At 39.0% G+C, this 5,666-nt stretch overlaps 1 non-coding gene across 1 annotated transcript; it reads right to left on the bottom strand.

Moving 5' to 3' along the window:
• Positions 1-5,243: 5,243 nt before the first annotated feature.
• Positions 5,244-5,316, bottom strand: TRNAE-UUC (transfer RNA glutamic acid (anticodon UUC)). The gene has a single exon. It is a non-coding gene; the product is annotated as a tRNA-Glu (tRNA).
• Positions 5,317-5,666: the final 350 nt, after the last annotated feature.

Raw genomic sequence — 5,666 nt, 5'->3', positions numbered from 1 at the left:
CTTTGTGCTGTTGTATTGTGTTATGCTCACAGGGGACCTGGCCTTGGTTTTCCTCTAGGGTAAAGTATGAGTTTTTCCTTTCTAAAACCTTTCAGATTCCTTGTCCTGGTGTGTCTTAATCTATACTTCTCAAACTAGGGCATATTCTTCCCTTCCCCTGGGGATATGTAGCAGTGTGCTAGAGGTGCAGGAAATCACAGAACATTGCACACATCCATGGCATGTGGATTTAACTAAAAAATGGCTGGGGGTGCCATTTTGAATTTTTGCACTTTTACTTGTCTTTTTCACAAGGCAAAGTCGGCAACCTCCTGCTTTTCCATTTCCTATGATTTCATGTTTTTTTCATGACAGCTTGGAGATTTTTTAAATGTTTAATCAAAGTAATGCATTTGAACATAGTTTTAACATCAAATCATACAAAAAGCTTCTCATGAAAAATCATAATGCCCTGCCCTATTCCACCCCATCCCCAGACTAGCTGCCCAGATGTAGTGACTTATAACTCTTTATAACTCTCACAGTTGTTTTTTCTACTAGCTCCCTCCACGTGTCTAAATAATATGTTTAAACTCTTATCTATTGATTCATAAATTTCAGACATTCTCTATTGATTTTGCATTATGATGGATGTCGGTTTGGCTCCTTTATTCTACCAATCTGTATGGTCCCCTCCAGCTATTTCACAATTTTTAGTTAAATAATTGGTGTTGTAAAATAGACATTTGCTGTTTGTTGGCAACCTAACCTCCATTCTCTTTCCTCTTGTAACTGTACCTTGATTTCCATTTGGGTACCCACTGTTCCCCTACACAGTCACCACTTTCCTTGGAAACGGACATGATCTCTGGCTACAGGGTTGGGCCCTGATTGGCTAAACCCCATCCCCCAAGCTACAGAGATTGATCAAGAGAAAGCATGTAACCCAATATTGACCAATGATATGCTTTCTGGAGGAAACTGGGATAGAATTTCCTTGTTTTTCCGCAGAAGTCCCTAGGGAAGTATTCTCTCCCTGATGGACTGAACCCTAGACACCCCTAGAAGGTACTGGAAGCTACCTTGCACCCATGAAGAAAGCCGGTATTACTTTGAATAGATATTGCCAAGGGGAATGAGGGAAATTAAAGATTTTGGACAGCCCCTGGATCAAGCCTCATCTGGAGCCTAAACTACCTTCTAAGTTGCCAGTCATGTGAGCAAAATACTGTAATTCCCTTTATGGCTTAAGCCACTTTGAGTTTTCACTTACTTGCAAAGGAAAGACTTCTCACCAATGTAAGGGTTTGCAACAGTATGATCACACAGCAAATTATATGTGGTTTCACTGCAGAGCTGAGCAGTGTACAATTACATATTCTTTCATGTACAGGCTTTTGGGTAGTTTTTTAAAATTATTACTTTCACTTGCAAAATTTTCCATATGCGTATTCTTAATTCTTTCCACATACTCATCTCCAACCTCCTCCTCCACTCCCAGCTGGTGGTCCTCTCTGCTGTCAGCCTGTACCTTCCTTCTCTTCAGTGCTTTCCTGAATTGAATCCCTCATTTCCTGGATGCCATGACATCTCTTTTGGACTACTCAGGATTTGCTGGGACATTTTCTCAATGCTTTCTATGAAAGAGTTTTAAGCAGGCAAGTTGTCTGTGGCTAGGTGAAGATGTCTTAACTCTGCCCTCACACTGGACTGATAGCCTGGCAAGGTATAAAACTCCTGGTTGAAAGGTATATTCCATAAAGTTTTTGATGCTATTGTTCAGCTGCTTTCTGGTACCCAACGTTGCTACTGAGAAGTCTGATGTCATTCTGATCCTAGTCCTTTGCATATGAATTCTTTTGTATTGTTTTATATTTGGAAGCTTTTGGGGAATCTCCTAATCCCAGGTTCTAAAACCTCTCTATAATGTGCCTTAACTTGGGTCTTCCTTCTCTCATTCTGATGTGTCCTCTTTAGGAGGTGGGCCTTTTTAATCAGGAGGCTGGCATCCTTCATTTAGGAAATTTTTTTCATACAGCTTTTCCTCTGTTTCCTTCCCTGTTTCTTCTCTTCTTTCTTCCTGGAAACTCTTAGTCAGAGGTGGGACTTTTAGGGTTTATTCTTTGTTTCTTCTCACCATCCTCATATTTTCCAAACCTTTATCTTTTTGTTCTGCTTTTTGTCTTATTTCTTTGACTTGGTCTTCCAGCCATTTTTACTTGAACTATCATTTTATTTCAGTGAGATCTTTATAGTATCTTGTCCTTGTTCTAGAGATGCAATACCTTCTCATTGCTCTCTGAGAATATTTATTAGAACTGGGTTGGTGGCAGTTTGGGAAGTTTTCTTCTGTTTGCTATATTATCTCTGCTTCTCCCAGATTGCTTTATTCAGTTTTGCTTTTTTACTTTGGTTTCTCTCTTTCAGGATGAAGGCTTTCCTCATTTGTCTGGTGGCATTTGATTGTCTGTCTGTGCTTAAAAACTGACTGAAAATTCAGAGACCTGGCAAGATTCATGCACGGCAGGCTTATATTAGGGTGATGAGGAAGGAAGCTAGCCATTGCATGGGTGGATTCCCCAAATCAGTGCATGGAGGTCTTTGCTCCAGGGCAATTCAGTTTCTCCAGAGAAAATACTTCTTCTTTCCTACCTTGTTGGGGATTAAGCTGGTCTGCACACTAAGCAGAGAGATGTAAGGCTGATGGTAGAATTATTTCACCTATAGACCTTCAGTTAATTTTGCTGAACCTCAGTTCCAAATTTCTTGGGTTTAATTTCTCCAAATAGTCTTTGGAGACTTCTGTGTACTGGCATTATGTACACAAAAGTGGGAAATAGGGCTTGGGGAGAGGATTCAATCATTTATTCCACATTGAATCCTCAACAAACCCTCCAGTTTGTAATCCACCCCTCACCCCTAGCCTGCTCAGTAACCAGTGCCTCTTCATCCTGGGCCATCCAGAATTCCATAGGATGGGTCAGCTCACTTCTCATTCACATCCCAGTCTGCACACACTGGATATTGAGGCCTTTTGTGTTATGTAGATAGTGACTAGAAAATAAGTACTTTTTATTTTTCCAGGAGCCCAGTTGTATTAACAATATAGTTAGGGACTTCCCTGGTGGTCCAGTGGTTAAGACTTCACTTTCCAATGCAGGGGGTGCAGGTTCAGTCCCTGGCTGGGGAGCTGGGATCCCACATGCCTCACAGCCAAAAAACAGAAGCAATATTGTAACAAATTCAATAAAGACTTTAAAAATGGTCCACATCAAAAAAACAATATATATATATATATATATATATATATATAGTTAAAATAATACTAGGGTTAGATATTGCTAAGTGATCAGGGAAAGGGCAAAGACTGTAGAAAGCACAGTTAACACTGACATCACTGGCCCATGTGGCTAGCCCAGGATACCAGAGAAAGGAAACTATAGGGTGGAATCTGCTCAAAGGTCACAGAAAAATGCATACCTAGATGTTTTAAAGTAAATTTGTCATCTTTTCTTTTTAACCTTTAACACGTAAAAGTTAATTATACAGATCATTTAACTTCCTAACAAAAATATACTCTGTTAAAAATATACTCTGTTAAATATTTTATTTTCAGTATGTGGGAATATGCTTATTTCAATATCCTGCTGCAATGAATTCCCAGGGGACCCCCAAATTCTGGATCATATGGCTTTGGTTTCATTCTTCTTATATCATTTCATAACACAATGATTTAAAAGTTATATCTTCAAATGGGATCATGGATCAAAACAGGAAAGCTGGGGCATTAGTTTGAAATTAGTGAAATATTCCAGCCAGATAATGAGGAAAATTCAGAACTCCAAAGCATCAAGGGTTGTGGTAACTTTGTTCTAACCGCTGAAGTTCCCCACGAAGATTTGAGGATTATCAAGATATTACCACAATGTAGTAGCAATTGGGGCAAAGTGCAGGATGGCTTAAAGCTATTTTAAACTTGAGTTTTATTGTTGTGAACTGCAACTGAGCCTAAAGTTTAGCATCTCTGTTTCAGGAAAACCTGGAGCAATAGCTGTGTGAAACCATCACTCTTGAAGTGACATTTTAAATCCAACGTACAACCTATTAATAAAGCTAAATTTAAAATTAGTGACAATACCAAACACCAAATACTGATGAGGACTTCTCATACATTGCTAGTGGGAATATAAAATGTCACAGCCATCCTGGAAAATAGTTTGGCAGCCTCTTAAAGCACTAAACATACACTTACCATTTGACCCAGCAATCACACTCCTGGGCATTTATCTCAGAGAAATGAGACTTATGTCGACATAAAAACCTGTACTTGATTGTTCACAGCAGGTTTTTTGTAAAAGCCAAAGACTGGACACCACCAAAATGTCCTACAATCAGCTAATGGTTAAGCAAACATCTACACCATGGAATACTACTCAGCAAACCACAAGAAAGGGACTGTCAACACACACAACAACCTGGATGGATCTTGAGAGCATTATGCTGAGTGAGAAGAAAAGCCAGTCACAAAAGGTCACATACTGTATGATTCCATTTATACAAAATTCTCAAATCACAAAATGACAGAGGAAGACAGATTAGTGGTTGCTAGGAGTTGGGGAGGGAGAGAGGGGTAGGCAGGACAGTGGATAGGACAAGAAAAGGACAGCACAGAGGATCTTTGTGGTGATGGAACTGTTCTGTATCATGATTGCAGCTGTGGTTATATGAATAATACATGTGATAAAATTGTATAGAACTAAATATACACACATAAGTGAGGCCATGTAAAACTGGTAAACTCTCAATAAGGTCTGTGGATTATAACAATGGTTTTGTTACAATGGTTTTCTGGTCTTGATATTGAACTGTATATAGTTACATATGACCATGTCTTTGAAAGAACCTGGATGAGGGGTACAGGGGATCTCTATATGTTATTTTTGCAATTTCCTATGAATCTATTGTTTATTTTTATTTTTTAATTTATTTTTATTGTAGTATAGTTGATTTACAATGCTATGCCAATCTCTGCTGTACAGCAAAGTGACTCAGTTATACACATAGAGACATTCTTTTCCATTATGGTTTATCCCAGAGATTGGATATAGTTTCCTGTGCTATACAGTAGGACTTTTTGTTTATTTGTTGTTTACCCATTCTAAATGTTATAGTTTGCGTCTACCTACCCCAAACTCCCAGTCCATCCCTCTCCTTCCACAAAGCTTTTTTTTTTTTGCCACGCTGCATGGCTTGTGGGATCTTAGTTCCCCAACCAGGGATTGAACCAGGGCCCTCAGCAGTGAAAGTGCCAAGTCGTAACCACTGGACCACCAGGGAATTCCCTAAATCTATAACTATTTCAACTAATCCTCACTGAGTTAGAGAAAACAGAAGGTCTGTAGTGGCCCACATTAAGCAAGAGCCCATCAATACATGGCACAGTCACCAGTCAAACATGCTACAAAAAGAAGGATTAGGAGAGAGAGGAGGAACTGAGGGAGGAGGCAGAAAAGAGGAAAAGACAAAAATGATGGTAAAATATTAAATATCCTGACAAAGTAAGCAAAAGTCAGACAAAGACTTCAACATGGAAAAAGTATAACTCAAAAAAATAAAAGTATATTTCCCATCAGTGGTGAGTGTTAAAGATCTTAATTAGAGTAAGAATCAACAAAATAAGAGCTCAA

This window comes from Lipotes vexillifer, unplaced genomic scaffold (genome assembly GCF_000442215.2).
Source record: "Lipotes vexillifer unplaced genomic scaffold, Lipotes_vexillifer_v1.1 scaffold213, whole genome shotgun sequence".
Taxonomy (NCBI): domain Eukaryota; kingdom Metazoa; phylum Chordata; class Mammalia; order Artiodactyla; family Lipotidae; genus Lipotes; species Lipotes vexillifer.
This window is presented reverse-complemented; position numbering and strand designations above follow the sequence as displayed.